At 47.3% G+C, this 10,710-nt stretch overlaps 1 protein-coding gene and 1 pseudogene across 2 annotated transcripts in view; one reads left to right on the top strand and one right to left on the bottom strand.

Annotated features, from left to right (window-relative positions):
* Positions 1-706, bottom strand: part of RNF185 (ring finger protein 185) — a 44,816-nt gene extending 44,110 nt beyond the window's left edge. For both annotated transcript variants that reach the window (XM_017499552.2, XM_017499553.2), the window contains exon 1: positions 538-706. The gene's annotated coding sequence lies outside the window, so the exon portion shown is untranslated. The remainder of the gene's footprint in view (positions 1-537) is intronic.
* On the top strand, positions 351-4,994 carry LOC119467078 (annotated as a pseudogene).
* Positions 4,995-10,710: the final 5,716 nt, after the last annotated feature.

The following is a 10,710-nucleotide window of genomic DNA, read 5'->3' on the forward strand; positions in this document are numbered from 1 at the left end:
AAAAAAAAAAAAAAAAAAAAAAAAAAAAGAACCATATTTTGAGAAACACTGCCCAGTTTTAGACACAAGGAAACTGAGGCCCAGCACAGGGAAGAGATTTGGCCCAGAATGCACAATTGTCTGTCGGAGGCGAAGTCTCGAATCCAGGTCTTTTACTCTCAGCCCAACTCTGTTCATCGCGCTCCCGAGCCTCTGCTTCTCCACTCAGGGCAAACTCGTGAAATGCACTCCTAGATGATAGAGGCGGACTCGCAGGAGCGATGGAATGGGAATCAGTGCCCATGCCTCGAAAGCAAAACTTGTGGGAGCCCCTCTCTTTCTCAAGGCCTCAGTTTCCCCAATCTGTAATCATGGGACGGAGAACCACAACGCCAGCTCGTCCTCTTTTCGGGGGCGGCGACACGGCCAGTCTTGCTGTCTCTGGGCCCCTGGGCTCAGGTGTTGACGCCCGTGTGTCCTGGGAAGGCGGACCCGGGTCTCCCGGCCCCCGTCCCTAAACCGCGGCGACCCCCGCCCCAACCCCAGCCCCTCACGTACCTGCTTCCGCGCAGTTAACACCTTAGGGGCCGCCCGGTCTATCACTTACTTAGCTGAACGGCCAGTCCTACCGCCCAATCTGTTGGGTAGGACCTCCGACCCTTCCTACGCGGACTCCAGTCACCTGACGCGGAGCCTCCCCTTTCGGAGGAACTTCCGGCCCCGACCGGAAGAGATTGATTCCCAGGTCCGAAGCGGTAAGGTTCCGCTTGCGGGCAGGAAGCGGAGGAACCTTGGAGCTCCTGGGCACCTTTTTAAAGAGCTTGAGTTCCGGGCTCTCAAAAGGAAAAACTGATTCCGGCCGGGCGCGGTGGCTCACACCTGTAATCCCAGCACTTTGGGAGGTGGAGGCGGGTGGATCACTTGAGGTCGGGAGTTCGAGACCAGCCTGGCCAACATGGTGAAATCCCGTCTCCACTAAAAATACAAAAATTAGCCGGGTGTGGTGGCGCACACCTGTAATCCCAGCTACTCGGGGGGCTGAGGCAGGAGAATCGCTTGAAACCTAGAGGCGGAGGTTGCAGTGAGTGGAGATCGCTCCACTGTGCTCCAGCCTGGAGGACGGCGGGGCGGGGCGGGGAAGAAAAGAAAAAACTGATTCCGGAAAGTACCAGATAAACTTGGAACATCATGTTACACAAGAATATAAGGATGATGGTAATAAGAATCATGGGAATGTGTCAAAGAACACAGAAGCTGTCTTTAAGGCGATCCCACTGGCCAAGTCAGGGCAATTTCGGAGTCAAAATATGTAGTGATAGTAATAGAATATAACTAATTCAATAAAATAGTGATTCATGAGTCTTTGCAGTCATAAAGAAGTGAGTATATTAATGGATGAAGGGAAAATCTTCCTTTTTGTAGAATGCCAACTAATAAGCATGGTGAAGTTAGAAAATCAATAATGTGTGGTAAAACTAGAGAAACGGGATGTTTAAAACATTAAAAGCGTCTCCCATAAATTACCTATTGATTACAAAGGGAAAATGGTGATGTTACAGAGGTGTAACCTAGCAGAACAAACAGATCAAAGTGATCAAAGTTAACACCACTAGTTAATGGATCAGATCAAAGGCCTCCTAATAAGATGCACTGAGGACACGTCTCTTCTGTGGTATTTCTGTCAAAAGTACACCATCTACATCTCATGAGGAAGTGCTAGAGAACACCAAATGAAGGACACTCTACAAAATAACTCATTATCATGAAAAACAGAGAAAAGCTGAGGAACTGTTCCAGTTTAAAGGAGACTAAAGAAGCATGACAACAAAATGTGGTGTGTGATTCTAAATAGGACCCTAGACTGGGGTGGTGGTGGTCGTGGAATAGTTGCAATGGGCAATATTGGGACAAGTAATGAAATTTGAATATGGACTGTGGATTAGCTGTTAATACATATTGTATCAAATCACATTCTGGTAAGTGATGGAGCTTGTGATTTGCACCCAAGCAGTCACTGGAGTTCTTGACAGCCATCTTCATTCATTCAGGAAACATTTATTAAGTGCCTATAGTTATGCCAGGAACTGTTAAAGATTGGGCCTGAGTTGGAGGTGAACACAGTAAAGGGCAGGTGTGGTGGCTCACGCCTGTAATACCAGCATTTTGGGAGACCAAGGCGGGTGGATCACCTGAGGTCAGGAGTTAGAGACCGGCCTGTCTCTACTAAAAATACAAATATCAGCTAGGTGTAGTGGCGGGGTGCCTGTAATCCCAGCTACTTGGTAGGCTGAGGCTGGAGAGTCACTTGAACCCAGGAGACAGAGGTTGCAGTGAGCCAAGACTGTGCCATTGCACTCCAGCCTGGGTGACAGGAGCGAAACTCCGTCTCAGAAAAAAAAAAAAAGTAGATGAAATTTCTAGTCTGCCAGCCACCTTCTCAAGTTCCTGTGATCAAGAAGCAATACAAGGGATGTTTTCAGTCACACAAACCTGGATTTGAAACCTGGCTCGGCCGGGCACGGTGGCTCACGCCTGTAATCCCAGCACTTTGGGAGGCCGAGGCGGGTGGATCACGAGGTCAAGAGATCGAGACCATCCTGGTCAACACGGTGAAACCCCGTCTCTACTAAAAATACAAAAAATCAGCTGGGCATGGTGGCACGTGCCTGTAATCCCAGCTGCTCAGGAGGCTGAGGTAGGAGAATTGCCTGAACCCAGGAGGCGGAGGTTGCGGTGAGCCGAGATTGCGCCATTGCACTCCAGCCTGGGTAACAAGAGCGAAACTCCGTCTCAAAAAAAAAAAAAAAAAGAAACCTGGCTCTAAGAGAAAGGCAGCCCCTGATATCCAGGAGATGGCCTGGCACTCACAAATAAACCTTGGTGTGTTCTCCTATTGCACGTAAAAACTTCACAGAATATCAACATCAAACAAGGCCATTATGTGACCATGATGGGTCATGACAATAATAAAACCCCTCTAATCACATCCGAACCCAGACAAAATATGAACATTGTTCAAACTACAAAAATGGCCAAACATTTCCTTATTTTGACCCATAAAGAGATTATAGCTTTAGCCTCAGTCTACTCTTCCCTTCTTCTAAATAAAGTTTATCAAGGCATTCACTCACAGACAGCATCCAATCCAGATCAAAGCCCCATTTCCTTAAACCCTCCTCCAAATCACCTAAAGCAAGCCCAAATCCTATGTGTCCTTTGTAACACTTTGTTACTGAGATGCCCCCTTGTTTTGTTTGTTTTTGAGATGGAGTCCTGCTGTATCACCCAGGCTGAAGTGCAGTGGCGCAATCTCAGCTCACTGCAGCCTCCGCCTTCGGGTTCAAGCAACTCTCCTGCCTCAGCCTCTCAAGTAGCTGGGATTACAGGTGCTCACCACCGAGTAATTAGCTCGCCAGGCTAATTTTTGTATTTTTAGTAGAGATGAGGCTTCACCATGTTGGCCGGGCTGGTCTCGAGCTCCTAACCTCAAGTGATCCTCCTGCTGTGGGCTCCCACAGTGCTGGAATTACAGGCATGAGCCACCACACCTGCTGACCCATTGTTTTTCATGATTCAAGTCCTCCCACCTTTACCCCATAACAAGTGACAAACTCAACTTGTGTAACCACAGGTGTGTTCCAATTTATTTCTACCTCAAAAAGTTGTTATGAGGATACACGGAACAGGTTCAGCACAGAGTGAGCTTTCTCTATCTATCAATCAATCCATCATCTATTTTTTATTTTTAAAGAAACGTGGTTTCAGCTTGTGGCCTAGACTGGAGTGCAGTGCACACCATCCTAATTCACTGCGGCCTCCAACTCCTGGGCTCAAGCAATCCTCCAATCTCAGTCTCCTGAATAACTAGGACTACAAGCATACAACACACCCGGCTAATATATATATAAATGTATATTTGGTAGAGACAGGGTCTCACTGTTGCCCAGGCTGGTCTCGAACTCCTGACCTCAAGGGATCCTCCCAGTTTGGCCTCCCAAAAGTGTTGGGATTACAGGCATGAGCCACCTCACCCAATGCTTTCAATATACTTTTTGAAAAATTATTGGCCGGGCACAGTGGCTCATGCTGCCCCCCAGCTTGCATTGTTTCTAAGAGAACCTGCGCCATACCTTTATCTGTAGCCTTCCCCCAGATCTTAAGAAGCACGAAGTTTTAACTGTGGACATGGGATTTGGTGGAACAGCAATCATGACTGTGAGTAAGAGTAGCAAGACTGCAGCAGCATTATGACTGTAGACTGAAATACATGCTGCAAGAAGGCGGAATCTTTGTTGGCACCTTTGAGGCGTTTGACAAGCATGTGAATTTGATCCTCTGCAATTGTGATGAGTTCAGGAAGATCAAGCCAAAGAATGTGAAGGAACCAGAGCGTGAAGAAAAGCACGTTTGGGGTTTGGTGGTGCTGCATGGGGAGAACTTGGTATCCATGACTCTGGGGGGCTACCCCCCCCAAAGAAACTGGCATTGCTCGGGTACCACTTGCTGGAGCTGCACGAGGCCCTAGCGTTGTTAGGACAGCTGGTAGAGGAGTAGCAGCTGGTGTACCAATTCCCCAGGCTCCTACCGGATTAGCAGGCCCTGTCCCAGGAGTTGGGGGACCATTACACAGAGAAAAGCATTACTGGAGCCCCAACATAGTACCTACCAGGATGGGGGACTCCACCCCCACCTGTTGGCAGAGCAGCCCCACCTCTAGTTATTATATTCCCTCCACCTGGTATGAAAGCACCCATGGGCCCACCAACTGGGCTTCCTTCCCCTTGCTGGAGGTGCCAATAAGCACACCCCCTCCAGGAATGAGATCCACCTCACCAGGCATTAGAAGTCCACCTCCCCCGGGAATGCACCCACAAAGACCCTAGGATACTGCTGATCCATCTCAGTCACTTTTCTCCCTGCAATGCATCTTGTAAAACTGTGTAGAGTGTTTGTTAGCTTTTTGTCCACTCTCTCTGCATTAATCATAGCTAATAATAAATGCATAGAGCAATTAAACTGTGGGAAAAAAGATATTGGAGCCATCAGCTTCCATTAAGATAAACTCACTGATTATATTCCTCTTTGCTCTTTTTGTTGGGTTCATATAGTGGAAAAATTGAGAGAGCTCAACTTTTCCTTAGTCAGAAGTGAGGTCATTCTCATGGTCTTTTCTGGAAAGCAATAACTACATTCCTGAAACTTTAACATCAGGGAACCAGCACTGTTTATTTCTTCATGTTCTTGTTATTAAAAACATTCCCAAGAAGCAACAGAATTGGAACTACCAAACTTGGAAGCACTTCAGCTTCAAAAATACATCAAGTAATATCTTCTCTGCTTTAGCACACTAAGGCACTTACGGTCCCTGGAAGCCCTGTTGGTGATGTTGGCATTTATCCTGCCAGAACCCAGCATAGATTTAATATTATTTGACGCCTACAACACATGGCGCTGAATTAAAAAAAAACATCCATTCTGGTGGGAAATAATTTTAAAAACATAAATTTTCTGATTTCTTCCTCTGCTTGCTCCCAAGACTTCTCATTTTAATAGCCCTAACCTTCCTCCTGCCCCCACTTTGCCCTTACTCCTCTAATAATAATAATAACAGTAGCTATTGGCCAGTGTGGGTGTAGACATGGTCTGATTTGTTCATTTGTAAAATAAGCTTGGAGAGGTGGAGTCATTGGCTGATAGTCATACCTACCATCTAACCGTGGCACAGTGGGATGGGAAATCAGGTTATTTTGAGCCCGGGGCCCAGGCTACCCATCAGCCCCGTGGCCTGATATCTGACCTCTTCCAGGATCATATCCCTCTTGAAACTGCAACCAGTCCTCAGTGGAGACATAAGGGATGCTGGCCCATCCAGGTGTGGGGACATGGGGGTGGGGGCGGAGGCTTCCTGGAAGGAATTACACCACCCCCCAAACAGATTCACCTTGCCTGCTGCCTAGACAGAGCCAATTTATCAAGACAGGGGAATTGGAATGGAAAAAGAGTAATTCACGCAAAGAAGGCTGTGTGGGAGACCCAAGTTTTATTGTTACTCAAATCAGTCTCCCTGAGCATTTGGGGACCAGTCTTTTTTTTTTTTTTTTGAGACGGAGTTTCACTCTTGTTGCCCGGGCTAGAGTGTAATGGTGTGATCTCGGTTCACCGCAACCTCCGCCTCCCAGGTTCACGCAATTCTCCTGCCTCAGCCTCCCCAGTAGCCAGGATTACAAGCATGCGCCACCACGCCCTGCTAATTTTGTATTTTTAGTAGAGACGGGGTTTCTCCATGTTGGCCAGGCTGGTCTTGAACTCCTGACCTCAGGTCATCCACCTGCCTCGGCCTCCTAAAGTGCTGGGATCACAGGCATGAGCCATCATAGCCTGGCCTCAGGATTAGATATTTTGTTTTGTTTTTTTAATTTTAAGTGTTTTATTAAACTGTTTTAGCGACTAGCAACCATTTCCCCTACACAGATACATTTAGATTGACTTTGCACATCTTGAAAATAAGAAACAAATGAAAATACAAAAGTATCTTTATATGTGTAAATTGTGAAATTTGAAGTCTGCATTATTTTTTATTGGTCCAGTTTTCATGGGATGATTTATGAGTTCTTAAAGATAATTTGACGGTAGGGGCTTGGGAAATGGGGAGTGCTGATTGGTCAGGTTGAAGGTGCACTCACAGGGGGTTGAATTGAGTTTTCCTTGCTGTTTTCTGTTCCTGGGTGGGATGGCAGAGCTGGATGAGCCAGATTACTGGTCTGGGTGGTGTCAGCTGATCCATCCAGTGCAGGGTCTGCAAAATATCTCAAGCATTGATCTTAGGTTTTACAATAGTGATGTTGTCCCCAGGAGCAGTTTGGGGAGGTTCAGACTCTTGGAGCCAGAGCCTGCATGACTCCCTAAACCGTAATTTCTAATCTTGTAACTAATTTGTTAGTTCTGCAAAAACAGACTGGTCCCCACAAGGCAAGAAAGGGGTCTTTTCAGGAAAGGGCTATTATCAATTTTGTTTCAGAGTCAAATCATTAGCCGAAATCCTTCCCAAAGTTAGTTTGTCCTACACCCAGGAATCAACAAGAACAGCTTAAAGGTTAGAAGCAAGAAGGAGTCGATTAGGTCTGATTTCTTTCACTGTCATGATTTCCTCAGTTATAATTTTTGCAGAGGTGGTTTTAGGATGGCTAAGCCAACATCTGAAGGATGAGTAAGAACAAGCCAGGTAAAGGATGGGGAAGAGTATTTTAGGTAAAGGTAACTCGTGTGCAAAGGCTCTTAGAGGGCCTGATAATTGAGGATATGAATGTAGTTCTGTGTGGTTAGAACAGAGAAATGGGGAGTAGGTGAGGTCAACTGGGCTCAGATCCTGCAGGCTCACCAGGCTTCAACATGAGGGCCAGAGGGGCCAGAAGACAGATATAGACAGTGGAGAGACCTGGCTACATTTGTGTTTTAGAAAGATTGGGCCTGCTACCATTTGGAGAACCCCTGTCCCGAGAGGTAAAATTGAGAACCAGAGAAGAAAAGGGCTTGTTTAGGGTCATAGAGTAAATCAGAGGGAGTAGGGCTTGGCCAAGAAGGACTAGGCCAGTAGGCCCAAGGGACCAGGAAAGGGGTAAAGACAGCCTGGTTCAGGAGTGTCCCAAGGAGGCACTGGCATAGGGTGTCCACTAGATGACAGCAGAGGCTGGACCAAACTCTAGGGGCTTCCGGGAGGACCCACGCTGCTTTTCCTTCTTTTTCCTCTTTCCATCTCCCTGGTCTGGGCATGAGAGGGCCTCTCTCCTAATCCTCTTCTCCAGACCCCAGAGCAGCAAGGAGAGCCCTGGGTGTCAGGAGGCTCAGAGACTGGCTCTAGCTCCATTTCCCCTCTGCCATTGACTTTGGGTACATTCACAGATAAAACTGTTTGAGAACTTGGGTCTTTGGCTGCAGAAATGAAAGTGGCGTTATTAGTCTACCAGGAGCCAAATTCTGTAGTTAGATCTCCGGCTGAGCCTCTTGATCCTCCTTTAATGCTCCCTGTCCTCCCATCCTCTTCATTCTATCTTGTGAGTTAGTCCCAGAGACTCTCAAGGGCCGCAAGGACCAGGCCATCCCCAAGAGGGAAGGAAGGGATGTGAGCTAAGGTCTCTGAGTTAGAGCCAACACAAACAGTCCAGGTTTAAACCCCAGCCAAAGGGCCCTGTGTAGAACAAAAGACTGGATGTGTCGCAGAGCTTTGGGCAAATCTGATTTGTTCCTAGGGCCTTTGCTATGAAGTGGGGTGAAGAGTCCCTGGGTGTCTTCACTTCACTCCTGCTGGGTAGGGCTACCAGATATGGTAAACAAAAACACAGGACACAGGGTTAAATTAGAATTTCAGATAACTAAAAAAATAATTGCAGCCTGGTGCAGTGGCTGGTGCCTGTAATCCCAGCACTTTGGGAGACCCAAGTGGGCAGATGACTGAGGTCAGGAGTTCAAGACCAGCTTGGCCAATGTGGTGAAACCTTGTCACTACTAAAAATACAAAAATTAAGGCCGGGCGCGGTGACTCAAGCCTGTAATCCCTGCACTTTGGGAGGCCGAGGCAGGTGGATCACGAGGTCAAGAGATCGAGACCATCCTGGTCAACATGGTGAAACCCCGTCTCTACTGAAAATACAAAAAATTAGCTGGGCATGGTGGCGCGTGCCTGTAATCCCAGCTACTCAGGAGGCTGAGGCAGGAGAATTGCCTGAACCCAGGAGGCGGAGGTTGTGGTGAGCCGAGATCGCGCCATTGCACTCCAGCCTGGGTAACATGAGTGAAACTCCGTCTCAAAAAAAAAAAAAAAAAAAAACAAAAAAAAGCCAGCTGTGGTGGCTGGTGCCTGTAATCCAAGCTACTTGGGAGGCTGAGGCAGGAGAATCGCTTAAACCCAGGAGGCAGAGTTTGCAGTGAACCAAGATCACACCATTGCACTCCAGCCTGGATGACAGAACGAGACTCTGTCTCAAATAATAACAATAATTGCAATGTTTGGGAATAACTTACATTAAAGTTATTTGTTGTTTTCTGAAATTCAATTTACCTAGGCATTTCTTTTTTTTCTTTCTTTCTTTTTTTTTTTTTTTTGAGACAGAGTCTTGCCAACTGTTGCCCAGACTAGAGGGTAATGGCACAATCTCGGCTCACTACAATCTCCGCCTCCCAGGTTCAAGCAATTCTCCTGCTTCAGGATCCTGAGTAGCTAGGATTATAGGCATGCACTACCATGCCTGGCTAACTTTTTGTATTTTTAGTAGAGACAGGGTTTCACCATGTTGGCCAGGCTGGTCTCAAACTCCTGCCCTTGTGATCCACCCATCTCGGCCTCCCAAAGTGCTGGGATTACAGGCATGAGCCACCACACCTGGCTTGTTTTACTTGAGTCAGTGAGACCCTACAAGTCTTTTGCAGTTGGAGTGCAGTGGTACAATCATGGTTCACCGCAGTTTTAACCTCAAGGGCGCAAGCGATCCTCCCACCTCAGTCTCCCAAATAGCTAGACCACAGGTGTGTGCCACTATGCTAAGCTAATTTTTTGAGACAGGGTCTTGTCATGTTGGTCAGGCTGGTTTGGAATTCTGGGCCTCAAGCAATTCTCCTGGGTCAGCCTCCCAAACTCTTGGGATTACAGGCATGAGCCACCATACCTGGTCATGCTTGAATGTCTTTGTGACATGTCAGCTGTCTTCCACAGAGTGAGTCATCCAGGAAGAAGAGTGAGAAGTCAGGCACAATGCGTCTTATGACTTAGTCTCAAAAGTTACCTCACTTCCACCACATTTTATTTGTTAGAAGCAAGTCATTAAATATAGCTCATACTCAAGGTAGGGGAATTAGGCTCCACAGTTTGAAAGGAGGAGTATCAAAGAATTTCTGCACATCTTTTTTAACTACCACAGCTTCTACTATTGCTCTGTGACCTAGAATGATTTCTGTAGTGTCCCTGACTCCCCATGTCTCTCTGTCTCTCTCTTTTATTCTAGTTTAATATGCTGTTGAATTGAATAAAGTGTTTCTTCCCATCTACTGAGATGTTTAGTTTTAGGCACAAATTGTGTCTCATTCTTTATTCCCTCATACTTAAGGCTGGGCTTTGTTGTTGGCAGGTATGGTAGGGGATGAACTACTTGGACATCTTACAGGCATGGTCCTATATCCATGGGTTTGTACTCCGTAACCCCAGGATCTCCTGGAAGAAGAATGCCTTCTGGGTGTCTTCCGTGGATGCGGGTTTCCTCTCCTGGTGTGCAATGGGGGCTGCCCCAGCCAAATGAATGGGTATGTTTCCAGATGTGTCAGCAGTCTGTTAAACTCCAGCCACAGCACCGTCAGGATCTGCAGAGTAGAGGCCACCGTCTTCCTGGGAAGCCCCCCAGCCTATGTTTGGGCACAGGTGGGACATGAGGGCTTGGCCATTTCTGCCCAACTGGGACTCTTCTACTGGCGCTTTTTGTACCAGAGATTTTTTGCTGGCTGGCTGAGATTTTTTCAGAGTGGCACTGCAACATGAGGCTCTTCTCAACCAACCCTCCTTCTGCTCTCTTCCCATAGACGTCAGATCTGAAACACAGTCCGCAGGCTTTCCCTGCCCCAGTCCTGCTTCCTCCCCCTGTATCTTTCATAGGCATTTCTTCTAATAAATCTTTTGCACTTCTCACTCTGGCTTGGCAGCAGCTTCCTAAAGGACCCAGCTGACAGCCACGCCCTGGCCGCTCTCTG

Source organism: Cebus imitator, unplaced genomic scaffold, assembly GCF_001604975.1.
Source record: "Cebus imitator isolate Cc_AM_T3 unplaced genomic scaffold, Cebus_imitator-1.0 Scaffold258, whole genome shotgun sequence".
Lineage (NCBI taxonomy): Eukaryota > Metazoa > Chordata > Mammalia > Primates > Cebidae > Cebus > Cebus imitator.